Here is a 15,043-nt window from a genome sequence, read left to right as displayed (position 1 = left end):
GGGCGGATGATAACTTTATGGACTCTAGTTTTGCTGCTCTGGTGCACATTCCCTGTCAGTCCCTTCCTCACCCTAAGAGGGTATTTGCTTTAGATGGCAGGCTTCTCGCTCAGGTTACCCACCGCACTGTGCCCGTTAGTTTGAAGTTATCTGGTAATCACCATGAAGCTATTTCTTTTTTTTTTATTCCTTCTCCGGCTTCCCCAGTAGTTTTAGGGTTGCCTTGGTTAAAAATTCATAATCCTCAGATTGACTGGTCGTCTGTTTCTATTTTTAATTGGAGTTTATTTTGTCACTCACATTGTTTACATTCCGCCATTCCGTCCACATTGTCTACCTCACCTTCTCTTCCCAAACCTGTGGACGTTAGCTCTGTGCCCTCAGTGTATCATCACCTCAAGGAGGTTTTCAGTAAGGACCGGGCGCTGTCTCTTCCACCCCACAGACCATACGACTGCGGGATTGATCTGCTCCCTGACGCTCCTTACCCTTCGAGCAAACTTTACAACTTATATAAACCTGAGCGAGAGGCCATGGAGTCATATATCACAGACTCTTTAGCCACAGGACTTATTCGTCCTTCGTCTTCGCCACTGGGGGCAGGATTTTTTTTTGTGGAGAAAAAGGACAAGTCCCTTCGCCCATGTATTGACTTCAGGGGTCTAAATAACATTACAGTTAGGAACAAGTACCCCCTCCCTCTCATCGACTCCGCGTTCGGACCCTTGCACGAAGCAACTCTTTTTACCAAATTGGATCTCCGGAACGCTTACCATTTGGTGAGAATTAGGGAGGGGGACGAGTGGAAGACGGGTTTAACACTCCCCTTGGACATTTTTAATATTTAGTTATGCCGTTTGGTCTCACGAATGCCCCTGCGGTGTTCCAAACTCTGATTAATGATGTGTTAAGGGACATGTTAAATTGTTTTGTGTTCGTCTACCTTGATGATATTTTGATTTTTTTCCCGAAATCTCCAGGAGCACATTCAGCACGTTAAGTTAGTTTTAAAGAGGCTCCCGGAAAATAGACTATGTTAAAGCTGAGAAATGCGAGTTTCATGTTTCATCTGTTAGTTTTTTGGTTTTGTGGTGGAGAAGGGCCAGATCAAGACCGACCATGCCAAGATTAAGGCAGTGGCCGAATGGCCTACTCCTACATCAAGGAATCAACTCCAGCGGTTTCTCGGGTTTGCAAATTTTTACCGCAGATTTATCCGGGACTATAGTCGGGTTGCCACACCTCTTACCAAATTGACGTCAGTTAAGGTGCCTTTTGTGTGGTCACCGGCAGCTGAGTGTGCTTTTGCAAGACTGAAATGTTTGTTTTCATCTGCTCCTGTGCTGATTCATCCTGACCCCTCATTACAGTTCATTGTGGAGGTGGATGCCTCGGACTCTGGGGTGGGGGCCGTGCTCTCGCAACGCTCCTCGTTGGACCATAAACAACATCCCTGTGCCTTTTTCTCCTGCGGAGAGAAACTATGACGTGGGGAACCGGGAGCTGCTGGCGGTCGTTCTGGCACTACAGGAGTGGAGGCACTGGCTCGAGGGATCCACTCATCCGTTCATTGTCTGGTCAGATCATAAGAACCTTTCCTACCTCCGTTCTGCCCGCAGGCTCAATTCTCGCCAGGCTCGGTGGGCGTTGTTCCTGGGGCGTTTTCAGTTCACTCTGACCTACAGACCGGGATCTAAGAACATCAAGCCAGACGCGCTGTCACGTCAGTTTTCCCCCCCTACGGAGGACACTTCGGGAGGCACCATTTTGCCATCCTCCTGTTTGGTCGGAGCAGCGGGCTGGGAGATCGAGGGTGTGTCCCAGGGGGCCCTGAGGGACCAACCGGCTCCGCAAGGCTGTCCTGCAGGCAAGCTGTTTGTTCCCACTGCAGTTAGATCTCCAGTTCTGCAGTGGGGACACTCCTCCCGGATTGCTTGTCATCCTGGTTCCCGGCGGACCCTGGCCCTCATTCAGCAACGGTTCTGGTGGCCTTCCATGGCGGTCGATACCAGAGAGTTTGTCGCTGCCTGTTCTGTCTGCGCCCGAAGCAAGGAATCTCATCAAGCTCCTGTTGGATTACTGCGTCCCTTACCCATTCCTCACCGCCCTTGGTCGCATGTGGCGGTGGACTTCATCACTGGTCTTCCTCCTTCTGAAGGCTACACTGTCATACTTACCGTGGTTGACCGTTTCGCCAAGGCAGCTCACTTCATCCCACTTCCCAAGCTGCCTACCGCCCTGGAGACAGCCAACCTGCTGGTCACGCACATTTTCCGCCTTCACGGCATTCCTGTGGACATCGTATCGGACAGGGGCCCGCAGTTCTCCGCTAGAACGTGGAAAGCGTTCTGCCAGGCGTTGGGGGCAAAGGCCAGCCTATCCTCCGGCTACCATCCACAGACCAACGGCCAGACAGAACGGGCAAACCAGGATCTAGGGGCGGCTCTGCGATGTGTCACTGCGAGACATCCGGCGTCCTGGGCCACACACCTTCCCTGGATTGAATACGCTCACAATTCCCTGGTCTGCTCCGCCACAGGTATGTCTCCCTTCTTGGCTTCTAATGGGTTCCAACCTCCCCTTTTCCCTTCCCAGGAGACTGACGTGGCAGTGCCATCCGTTCGGGAGCACCTTCTTCGGGTTCCGCGCGAGGCTCGGGCAGCTCTCGTCCGGACAGCTGCTCGCAACCAGCGAGTGGCTGACCGCCACCGCACCCCGGCCCCAAACTACCAGCCGGGACAGAGGGTCTGGCTGTCATCCCGGGATCTGCCGCTTCTCACTGAGTCACGGAAGCTGACCCCTCGATTTATTGGTCCATTTGAGATTGAGCGGATCATAAATCCTGTTTCGGTAAGGCTTAAACTTCCCGTGTCTCTCAGGATTCACCCGACGTTCCACGTTTCTCTCCTCAAGCCAGTGACCTCCAGTCCCCTAAGTCCTCCTGCCGAGCCTCCTCTACCCGCCCTGAACATTGACGACCACCCTGCATACACGGTTAACAGAGTGTTGGACGTTTGTCGGGGATTTCAATACCTAGTGGATTGGGAAGGATATGGGCCTGAGGAACGACAATGGGTGTCCCGTTCACTTATCCTGGATCCCTCTCTTCTCCATGACTTTTATACCCGTTTCCCGGATAGACCGGGTCGGCCGCCAGGTGGCGTCCCTTGAGGGGGGGGTACTGTGAGGATTGTGTGTACTGTTGTGGTTTTGTTGTTGTCTCCTCCTTCCTGTGCAGGTTGGTTGTGGCAGGGGGCGTGGCTGGCTCTGGATGCTACAGACGAGACACACCTGCAATCAATCTCTACTCATCATCCACCCCATAAAGGCCTGGTCTTTCCACCACTTCAGTGCCGGATTATTCACTACTCTACGGTATCATGTGCGCTGCAGAAGCTCTCTCCTTTACTGCCTATGGATACCCCCTAACCTGTGTTTCCCTCCTACGCAGAATCTCCTGGTGACTCTCTGCTCAGCATCACTTCTTGGTTGCGTCCCGGATCACCCAGCCAGACAGCACCCGGCCGCTCCAACCTCCACCTGCCTTCACATTAATAAACTCTGTTCTTCCTCCAACTATTTACCCGTCTGTGTCTGCTTCGGGGTCCGAACCTGACTTCCACCTTAACACAACTGACCCATTTTGACATTTGACAGCAGTAAAAATACCCTAAATGTCATTTTTTTCGCCTGAAATTGTATGACTTTTCTTTAAATGCAATTGTTTTAAAATGTTATACCTGAAACTCTGAAATTGTTGAATCCATTTATTCTGAGCCAACTGAGATCAATACAGAGATCAAAAGACGGGGGGGGGGTCATAAGATAATGGGCCGGTTTCGGAGACAAGGCTTAAGCCTAGTCCCAGACTAAAATGCTGTTTGATCTGGTTTAACTGAAATTCACTTGCACAGACGTAGCTTAAAATAGTCGTGGATTAAGCCTGTTCTGGATTAAACAAAGCCGATTGCAAAATTGAGCATTAGAGCTACTCCAGGACTAAATTGGACTGAATTGAAGCTTAAACTAATCTGCCAAGGAGGCAGGTTTAACTCCCGCTTAGTAGGCTAGGCTACTGTTTGTGAAACTGAGCTTGGATTGTTTGGGAGCATGGACTATTTGGAATATCTAAATGAGGACCAACATGCACGACAAAGGCCAGCCAGACGAATACTGCTGGATAGGAGTGATCCATTGAATCAGTTTGATGAAATAACTTTTCGAGACCGCTTTCGTATGCACAAGGAAAATGCATTGGAGATAATTACTTTGCTTGAGCCTAGACTTTCCTCTCTGTCTCAAAGAGGAAGGCCTGTGTCCAATCAACTGCAAGTTCTGATCACTTTGAGGTTCTTGGCATGTGGAATCTTTCATCGTGAAACTGGTGATTTGTGTGGTGTCAGTGAACCAACTGTATGTAGAATAGTTCACAAAGTCTGCAGTGCCATTTGTGAACTGAGGAGTCTTTACATCAAGTTCCCTGATGCTGCTGGGCAAGCCAACTATAAAGTGCAATTCTATGAATATGGGCACTTCCCAGGAGTGATTGGCTGTATAGACGGATGTCATGTTCCCATCAAGTGTCCATCAACTCCTGATGCAGAGGAATACAGGAATCGTAAGAACTGTTTTTCAATCAATGTTCAGGGTGTATGCACTCCTAATTTGGAGTTTTCAAACATTGTTGCCCGTTGGAAAGGTGCAACCCATGATTCAAGGATTTTTCTCAACTCTTCATTGTGTGCACAATTTGAGAGAGGACAACATAGTGGACTACTACTTGGTGATAGTGGATATGGTCAGAGTAACTATTTATTCACACCACATCTAAATCCCACAACAGCTGAGCAGCAAAGGTACAACAGAGCTCATATCCGTACTAGAGGAATGATCGAGCGTATGTTTGGAGTATGGAAAACTCGATTCCAGTGCTTACGAAATATGCTTCGTTTCAAGCCAAGAAGATGCTGCAAAGTGATCATTGCTACAGCTGTGCTGCACAACTACCTGAAGCAGCATGGCTATCCTGATCTGCCAATGGAAGATCAGGATGATGCAGATGTGACCATGGTGGCAGAGGCAGCCAATGACCAGCGAGGACTTGCACACAGAGCTGCTTTCACAGTGCAGCACTTCAGCATTTAAATATGGAATGTATTCATTATGGTATAGTTTTGCTTGCATACTGTTTCTGTACAAAATTACAATAATGTAGCAAAATTAAACGAGTGAACCAAGGCTGGTTAAAATGTAGTTTGTGATGATTAATACTCACTCACACTCACATGCCAAATGACAATACATTTATTTTTATTTTTCACAATTCCTCATATTCACCATGGCTACTGGTATGCAGAATTATTTTTTGGAGCATAGCCCTCTCTCCCAATTTCATATCCAGTTCAACCTCTAGAATTCTCATTTTCATTTCATGTTCTTCTTTTAAATATTCAATTTTACGCTCATGAAATTCTCTGGCTAACTTTTCATGCATAGTTATCTTTTTTGGTCTCTGTTGGATGGTAGCAGCTTCATCTCCCAGGGGTGCCATAGCAGATGTGGAGGGTTCAGGCTCGTTGTGAACTGGCTCTTGATTGGTTTCCTCTGGAAAAAAAGACCACTGTTCCAAACTCAAATCAACTAATATGGTCCTGTAACCAATTTACTTCCTAAGATATATTTACCATTTGTGCTCAGTTCTCCATGTTCACTGTCCAAATGGTCATTGTCTGGTATACCATCCAGAGGTTGCTGGTGCTCTATTATACCAGACAGCAAGTCACCCAATTCATCACATGTGTCCTTTATTGGTGGTCCACCACCTGTAATAAATCGCTCTCTTCTGCTTGCTGCATTCTCTTTTTTTAATCCCAGTTTAATGTTCTTCCATAGAACCTATGAAGGCAGATATCATTCATTAGTTTTCTTTTTTGATGTCACAAAAATAGTAATATGGGAAATCTGAAATACTGGTACTGATAAGGCATAATAAAAATAAGTTTGTCTCCTGATAATTTAGGTCATGGTGGAGAAATGATTTCATTTTATACCCGGAAAGTCACTCGTGGTTGGCTGGTAGAAGTGTTGCCATTGGTCACCCTGGGTCATTGCAGCACACACGTGGGGTAAACCCCTCCCACACAATATTAATAATAAAAATTAATTTATAGTTGTTACTAATAATATATATAATAATATTTAATAATTTATTAGTAAGCCTTTACCAAAAGCAATGCAGTTAATTAAGACATTCATTCATGTGATGCTTGATGTAATATGTGAACATATTGTACAGGGAAAAAAACATGAACGAGGTATATGTTGAGTCAAAGCTTTATTTACATACAGCACAAATATTGTACAAACACAACTGGCCTAGCCAGTGAAAAGCTAATCAGGTGAAGCTTGAAATGTCTCTTTGCAGCCTCTGGGTCATATGTTCTTTGTGGGACTCTGTCCGAATCTGCCCCAGTGTGTAGACGTCTGTGGTGTGTAGACGTCTGTGGTGTGTAGCTGTGAGATCCAGTGTAGCTTCTAGTCTTATTTGAAGTGTGGCACACAGGTTGTTGAGCTCCTGGCTGTGGAAGGATGGATCCATGTCATCTGTCCCGCTTCAATCAGCTGTAGACACAATCAGTACAATTAGCACAGTTCAATGACAACATACACCTACACATGTATCTGAAAAATTATTTAATGAATCTAACCTTACCCTCTTTCTTCTCTGCCGTCTCCTGAACTCCTCAATGCTGAGGCAAGGTCCCGTTGGTTGTACTGGAAGCTCCTTCATACCGGCTCATAGTGGGTCTTAGGACGTCATAGTACAGGCAGCTGTAAAACAATATGAGTAACATGAGTTTATTATTAATAAACGGAAATAGCCTTGCTGCATCACCGTTGGAAGATCCACAGCAAAAATCCTAAACACCTACTTACGTACTGCAAATGCGGTCTTTCAGCGAGTCTCGGCGTAATGTGCAGTGACTGCGTCATTGTGTGCAGGAATCCGGCTGTAAAAAAAAAAACTATGAAATGGATCAGATAAAGTAAAGCTGGAGGATGTATTTTAAACAGAACAGCTCTTCTTTATTCATACCCTCGCTCCGCCGGCCATTTTCATCACAGCTCTGAAGAGGGAGAGTTTCCTACAAACAAACAAAAACTATGTAAAACTTAGTAAAACTACTAAGTTTATGAAAAATCTTACAGAGAACAAACTGTTCGATTTAAGTAGTTCATACATATTTAAACATGAACTAGTTCCACTAAAGCACTCGATGCTTTATTTCACTTTTAGCCACTTTCGCGCTAATGTTCACACGTTTTTAAAATCTGAGTTAGCTTAGCAGTTAGCAATGGCTTCGCTCGTTGGCTGGGTATCACCTTTGTTCAGGGACTGTGCGTACGTCTTCTCCGCTTCGACTCCTCTACACCGGGCCCTCGGCTTTGCTTTCCCACGCACTCATCTTCTCCTCCAGAGAAACAGTGTTGTGTCGACTTCAGCAAGTTATTAAAACCGAAAACAGAGTCACTTGTACGGAACAAACAACAGGAGCCTCGCATATCTGTGGCAGACAGACTCTGTATTCACGAGGCTGTGATTGGACATGCCGATCAGGTGATGACGCAAACGACTGATGTCCGCTTTTCAGAGTAAAGCTTCAAAACTGTCCTCTTCATCTTAAAGCAGCGGTTAAAACAGCTTTTAAATTTACATTTTATATGGGATGAGTATGTGACTGAGGACCCGTTTATGTTATCTGGTTTTACGTTATTGTACTTACATGATTTCTGCTGTTCTGTGTTTGTACCCTCATAGTTAAATGCACATATTGTAAGCCGCTTTGGATAAAATTGTTGAGTGTTTTAATTGAATACTGAGAAAGTTTAATAATAAGTTCAAATTATGAGGGAATTTCCAGTTTTTTGGGAGGACAGATACCTTTATGGAAAGCCAGTAGGGAACAGCGGGGTAATGTGAGACACCCTTGTATCTAGGCAGCGGAACACATTTGTGGTCATGTGACTATTAAGTTTTCAAGCCCCTCCCGTTCCCCCCTTGCCGTGAAGGAGAAGTTGGTGCTGGTGCTGTGGAAAGTATGTTTTTTCACAAAAATGTGTTTTTTGCATGTACAAGTAAATGTTCTTGCTTTGAACTTAATCAACTGTTGTGTCAAAACAAATTGAATAAGGTAGAAAAACTTATATCATACATGTCGTTGAACTTCCAACATATAAAACCATGTGATTGATGCTAACTGAAGATTAGCCTGAATTGATAAGAGTGTTTTCAAAAACGGTGGCTGTGGGGTAAAGTGGGACAAATGCTGTGGGGTAAAGTGAGACAGTGTCTCACTTTACCCCGCCATGAAGCACAAGTTAAGTTTAGTTTAAAACGCATTTTAGTGTTACATTACATTATAAATGTTTTATTTTTTTAATGTCATAAACATTGTAGAAAAGCCATCATGCCAAGAAACTATACACCAGGAAGACAACCTGGGGCCAAACACCCCTCGCAGAGATGGAGAGTGTAGCTGCAAGGAAAGAAGTCTTTAAGAAAAGCTGAAAGGGATAGAAATATTGACAAGAAAACCCTCAAAAGATTCATAAAGAAAAAAGAGAAAGGGAAAGTAACCTGGGGTGCAGTAGCTGAGGTAAAGAGAATATTCACAGATGAGATGGAGGAGGAGCCTGATAAACACTTGAAACAACTAGCTGACCAGTTCCATGGCCTTGCTCCAGTTAAGTGCCGTGAACTGACAATTGAATACGCAAAGAAAAACAATATCCCTGTCCCTGCTAGTTGGACAGAGATCACATGAATCATAATAATCACAAATGTGCTTAATTGACCAATCCCCATGATTCTATTACTAGTCCGATATTAGTGGTTGTCAATCTAGCTGTCAGGATTTTAACTATTACAACATGTGTTGTTATGGTAGTTTTAAAGTGGAAAAAGTAAGTGGACCACTTTATCCCGTAGCTGGGGTGAAGTGGGACACAAGACCACCTTTTTAAAACTATCATATTTTCACTGCCCTTTTTCCTGAAGACATTCTGATCATTTCCATTGCTAGGAAACATCCTGAATTAATGGGAAATGTGTAAATTTTACTGATATATCATTTTAGCTCGCCTAGAGGTGAGCAAATGTAAAAAATGTCCCACATTACCTCGCTCTCCCCTAGAAATTTGGAGCTTGCAGGGCACAGACACATCATATCCAGCTTCATTTCTTCCTGTTGAGCGGATTGGTGGTAGATGTGTGGTTAACACATCCACTGTGCATTTAACCAGCACAATTGAAAAAGTGACTGTAATCATGCCACTCTGTACAGTGGTTGAGATTTAGGATTGTGTTTTGGATAATAATAAAATGCTGAAATGTGCATTGTTTCAATTTTTTTTCATAGCATTGATTTTGCTCCGGGTATACGATGTAATTAATTATAGCACACTTACTTAACTTAAGATCAATTTACAATTTCAGGTTTTATATTTATTTTAAGCCTGGTGTACTAAGGCCAGACAGTTTAGAAAAAGGTGTTATCTGCTCCGAGGGAAACTATCCCGATTTGCATTTGTAAAGTGCAGAGCTTTGGCATTTGCATGTGAAAGCCTTCCCTAGGCTTAGGAGAAGGGGGGTCACCTCCAAACATTTTCAGGCTTGTAAAACGGCAAGACACTGATAACAGAAATTTCACCAAGAATTTCCTACGACATTAACTGGCACAAATTCTTCTTTTCATGCAGTGTCTTGCCATCGCTTGTGGGCATTAGAGAAATCAAAGTATTTCAATGAATTAAAATTATTATGTCATACTAAATATTGTATTTATTACCCATTGCCATCCCAGATAACGTAATAAGGATCAAACCAGCTCACCAACAAATGATAACAATTCAATGACACCAGAAATGAACTTACTGTTGTAGATATTTGTAAATAAATTATTTTAATGATATCAATGGATTCCTACATAAATTATTTTCTTCCTGACACTTATGTATTGATACATAGCTTATTTTACATTGACTTACAAAGGTTGGTCACCTGTCAATCTTTATAAAGCACTGTTAGCTCATTATTGATTCTTGAAGTCGACCACAGCAACTGAATCAACTCTGCTCCTTCGCTTATTTTATAAGTTGCCTCAGTATCTCTATAAAACTGTCTCTCAACTGCTTCGTGAATAGTTCTTAGGAAGAAACTCTTAGCTAGGAACTTTTAGGGCTACATTATAAAGACAAGTAAACTACTGATAACTTTTTAATTCTGCCAGTTGGTGAATCGGATTGAGATGGGGAGGAATTAATAACACCTCCTGTTTCTGTAGTAGTACTTTAAAATGTCCTAATGGATAACAAATGTACAATGCACAATGATTACTTACGTGACTTCACCAATCTTAGCAGCGTGCCAATAAGTACTGGGAGTTACTTGTATTTTGTGTCTTGACCTTCCCAAGACATACCAGGTGGGGAGATGAAAGAGATACAGATCACCTTCTTTATATTTTATATGTACTTCAACTTACATCATACCCTTTTAAGAGTTGATCTGTTGATTCCCCGAGGTAAACCATCAAACATTGAATGACAACATCTCTGGCCATGTTGATGCTTGGATTGCTTGGAGCCTGAAATTACAAAAATAACATTCAAGTTCCTAGTGTAACAATCTTCCACTGACCTAAGACTTCTTAAAGATGCCACTGTCAACACCGGGTGGCTTATATTATTGTTTAACAAGCCCCTATCAAGAATCCTTGATGTGTTGTCTCAGGTATCAGTATAATGAAACACTTTTTCTCATTACTGAGGTTCCTGTGGTGATTCTGTTGTTGGTTGTGTTGTCTTTGTCTCCCTCTCCTGTTCTGTTCCTGTCCTGCAGGTGGTGTCTGTGGCAGGGGGTGTGGCTGGCTTCCTCACTTCAGCAAACAAGGCACACCTGCAATCACTCACCCATCATCCACTCCATAAAAGCCTGGTTCCGACTCCACTACTCTGCCAGATAATTCCGTCTTGTTCGGTAGCGTACCCATGACGACCTCTGATTCTCGCCCTTCGTATTTTGTTTCGTATTTAACCATTAGTGTTTTCTTTTGTTACACAGACTCCTCGGTGTGCCTTGTTGCTGCTCCTCGGTTTTTTCGCTTTCCCTCCTGCGTTTTCCCCCCTGGATTATTCGGCCAGCCAGCACCCTGCCTCCACAGCCTGCCTGCTCTGTTTTCTGGTGTTAAAATAAACCTCACTAAACACTAGACTGCTCTCTGTGTCTGCTTTGGGGTCCAACCAAAGAACCACCCGTAACAGAATTATCTGGCCAAAATGGACCCCGCAGACGCAGATAAATTTAGACAAGCTCTTTCGAACCACGGAGTTCGCATGGGTCAGCACGAGACGGCTCTACAAGAGATTATGGAGACGCTCCAGAATCTCTCCTCTAATGTGGCACAAGTCGGGGGCCGCTTGGACCAGCTGTCTACTCACCTCACCACGACGGTTCCCGTCCACCTTCCAGCTCCGGTTCCAGCTCCTGCTCCTGTACCACCAGCTCTTCCCATCGCTCATTCTGCACAACCCCGGGAACCCTTCATCCCCACGCCCGTCAGGTATTCAGGAGAATTAGGGACATGTAGACAATTTCTTCACCAGTGCAGTCTCGTTTTTGATCAGCAGCCACTCACGTATTCCTCAGACCAGTCGCGGACCGCCTTTGTTATGAGCCTCCTGTCGGAGCGCGCCGCGGCTTGGTCTGTTGCCATATCACACGCTAACTCCCCCATCTGCGATTCCTTTCAGTCATTCTCCGCCGAATTTCTCAGGGTTTTCGACCATCCCCTACGTAGCAAGGAGGCCAGCAGTCGGCTCCTTTCGCTACGCCAAGGGCAAAATTCAGTTGCAACTAACTCCATAGATGTCCGCATTCTCGCAATCGAGAGCGGGTGGGATGAGCGGGCCCTACAGGCAGTTTTCCTCCGGGGTTTGCGGGAGGAGTTGAGAGAGGAGTTAGCGGCACGGGACGAGACCACCTCTCTGGATGAGTTAATTTCTTTAGCTATTCGTTTAGATAGCCGGCTCCGTGAGAGACGTAGGGAGAGATCAGAGAGAGAGAGACACGCCCCTCCCGTGAGACAGACAATGAGCTCTCACCATCGGGGTTCTCCGGAATCTTCTCGTCCGCCATCCCCTCCCCACGGGACTCCTCCGCGGACAGCCTCTTCTCCTCTCTGCCCCGAGGAGCCCATGCAACTAGGACGGATGAGGCTCACTCCCACGGAACGTCAGCGTCGTCGCCTCCAGAGGCTCTGCATGTACTGTGGGCAGGAGGATCATCAGATGGCTCATTGCCCTGCACTGCCAAAAGGGGGGGCTCATCAGTCACCGGAGGGGCGCTGGTGAGCCACTCATCTATTTCGTTGTCCTCTCCTCGCCTGCTAATTAAGGGCACCGTGTCATGGTCGCAGGGTTCCCTACCCCTGTCCATCCTTATTGACTCCGGTGCAGATGACAATTTTATTGACTCTGACTTGATTATGCAATCCCACATTCCCTCTGAGCCTCTTCCTCAGCCCAAGGATGTGTTTGCCCTTGATGGTAGGCTCCTGGCTCGTGTCACTCACCGCACTGTTTCCATTTCGCTACTACTCTCCGGTAACCATCATGAATCCATATCCCTGTACATTATCCCATCTCCCACGTCTCCGCTAGTGTTAGGTCTCCCTTGGCTAAAGCTCCATAACCCACACATAGACTGGTCCACTTCCTCCATAACCAATTGGAGTCTTTTCTGTCACTCCCACTGTCTGCATTCTGCCATTCCCTCCAGGCCAGCCACCACACCATCTCCACCCAAACCGGTCGATCTCACCTCTGTTCCCTCTGTTTATCACCATCTCCAAGATGTGTTTAGCAAAGATCGTGCCTTGTCCCTTCCCCCTCATAGACCCTATGATTGCTGCATCAATTTGCTTTCGGGCGCCCCCTATCCGTCCAGTAAATTGTACAATCTGTCCAAACCCGAGAGAGACGCCATGGAGGCTTATATCACAGACTCGCTCAAAACCGGCCTCATTCGACCCTCCTCTTCACCTATGGGAGCTGGCTTTTTCTTTGTAGCCAAGAAGGATAAGTCGCTCCGCCCCTGTATCGACTATAGAGGATTAAATGACATCACTATTAAGAATAAATATCCCCTTCCCCTGATTGACTCAGCCTTTGGGCCCCTACACGAAGCAACCATCTTCACCAAATTGGATCTTCGTAATGCCTATCATCTGGTCAGAGTCAAGGAAGGGGACGAGTGGAAAACCGGCTTCAACACTCCGTTGGGACATTTTGAATATCTTGTAATGCCTTTCGGTCTCACCAATGCACCTGCTGTTTTTCAAACACTTATTAATGATGTGCTTCGGGATATGTTGAATAGGTTTGTTTTTGTTTATCTAGATGACATTTTGATTTTTTCACGTAATTTCAAAGAACATGTTCAACACGTTTCACTGGTGCTTAAAAGACTTCTCGAGAACAAACTGTATGCTAAGGCTGAGAAATGTACGTTTCATGTTTCGTCTGTAAGTTTTCTGGGGTTTATTGTGGAGAAAGGGCAAATTAAGACCGACCCTGCCAAGGTTCAGGCAGTGGCCGAATGGCCCACTCCTACATCAAGGAAGCAACTACAGAGGTTTCTAGGATTCGCCAATTTCTACCGTAGGTTTATCCGTGACTATAGCAAAGTTGCCACACCTCTGACCAAGTTAACTTCAGTTAAGATCCCCTTTGATTGGTCGCCGGCAGCAGAGGCGGCGTTTGCTAAACTAAAGTTTTTGTTTTCCTCTGCACCAGTGCTTGTCCATCCTGACTCTGCTGTTCAGTTCGTGGTGGAGGTGGATGCTTCGGACTCCGGTGTGGGGGCGGTTCTTTCTCAGCGAACCGCCTCTGACCAGAAGCTCCACCCCTGCGCCTTTTTCTCCCGCCAGCTCTCCTCGGCGGAGAAGAACTACGATGTAGGAAACAGGGAGTTATTAGCGGTCGTCCTGGCCCTCCAGGAGTGGAGGCACTGGCTTGAGGGCTCTATTCACCCATTCATAGTCTGGTCTGACCATAAAAATCTCTCCTACCTTCGCTCTGCCCGTAGGCTGAACTCACGCCAGGCTCGGTGGGCCTTGTTCCTGGGACGCTTTAACTTCAGTCTAACCTTCAGACCCGGTACCAGGAACATCAAACCAGATGCTTTGTCCCGTCAGTTCGCCCCTCCGGTGGAGGATGCTGCGGGGAGTACCATCTTACCTTCCTCCTGTGTGGTTGGAGCAGCTGGGTGGGAGATCGAGGGAGTGGTCCAGGGAGCCCAGAAGGACCAACCAATTCCTCATGGGTGTCCACCTAACCGTCTGTTTGTTCCTCCAGCTGCCAGATCCGCAGTTCTCCAGTGGGGGCATTCCTCCAGGATTTCATGCCACCCTGGTTCCCACCGGACTTTGACTCTCATACAACAACGTTTTTGGTGGCCCTCGATGGCTGCAGACACTAAGCTGTTCGTTTCCGCCTGTTCTGTCTGCGCCCGGAGTAAGGCTTCCCATCAGGCTCCTGCCGGCCTGCTCCGTCCCCTGCCCATTCCCCACCGGCCGTGGTCCCACATCGCCGTCGACTTCATCACGGGCCTGCCGCCTTCGGAGGGAAACACGGTTATACTTACCATCGTTGACCGCTTCTCCAAGGCGGTACACTTCATCCCCCTGCCGAAGCTGCCATCCGCCCTCGAGACGGCCACTCTTCTGGTGCAGCATGTGTTCCGTCTCCATGGCATCCCGGTAGACATTGTATCAGACAGGGGTCCGCAGTTCTCCGCCCGTGTTTGGAGAGCCTTTTGCCAGGCGCTGGGGGCGTCGGTCAGCTTGTCGTCTGGTTACCACCCACAGACGAACGGCCAGACAGAACGGGCAAATCAGGACCTTGGGGCGGCTCTGCGTTGCGTCTCATCCCGCCATCCGGCTTCCTGGTCCACCCACCTCCCCTGGGTAGAATACGCCCACAA

The 15,043-nt window shown here is 46.4% G+C and overlaps 1 long non-coding RNA gene across 2 annotated transcripts; it reads right to left on the bottom strand.

The window, feature by feature from the left end:
• Positions 1 to 6,317: 6,317 nt before the first annotated feature.
• LOC128448576 (uncharacterized) lies at positions 6,318 to 7,132 on the bottom strand. Of its 2 annotated transcripts, none has more exons than XR_008339766.1 (3): positions 6,937 to 7,132; positions 6,713 to 6,831; positions 6,318 to 6,621 (listed from the first exon to the last, which is right to left on the bottom strand). It is a non-coding gene; the product is annotated as an uncharacterized LOC128448576 (long non-coding RNA). The 2 variants fall into 2 exon arrangements; XR_008339765.1 differs by having other exon boundaries at positions 6,941 to 7,132.
• Positions 7,133 to 15,043: the final 7,911 nt, after the last annotated feature.

The sequence above is a fragment of the Pleuronectes platessa genome, chromosome 9 (assembly GCF_947347685.1).
Source record: "Pleuronectes platessa chromosome 9, fPlePla1.1, whole genome shotgun sequence".
Lineage (NCBI taxonomy): Eukaryota > Metazoa > Chordata > Actinopteri > Pleuronectiformes > Pleuronectidae > Pleuronectes > Pleuronectes platessa.
This window is presented reverse-complemented; position numbering and strand designations above follow the sequence as displayed.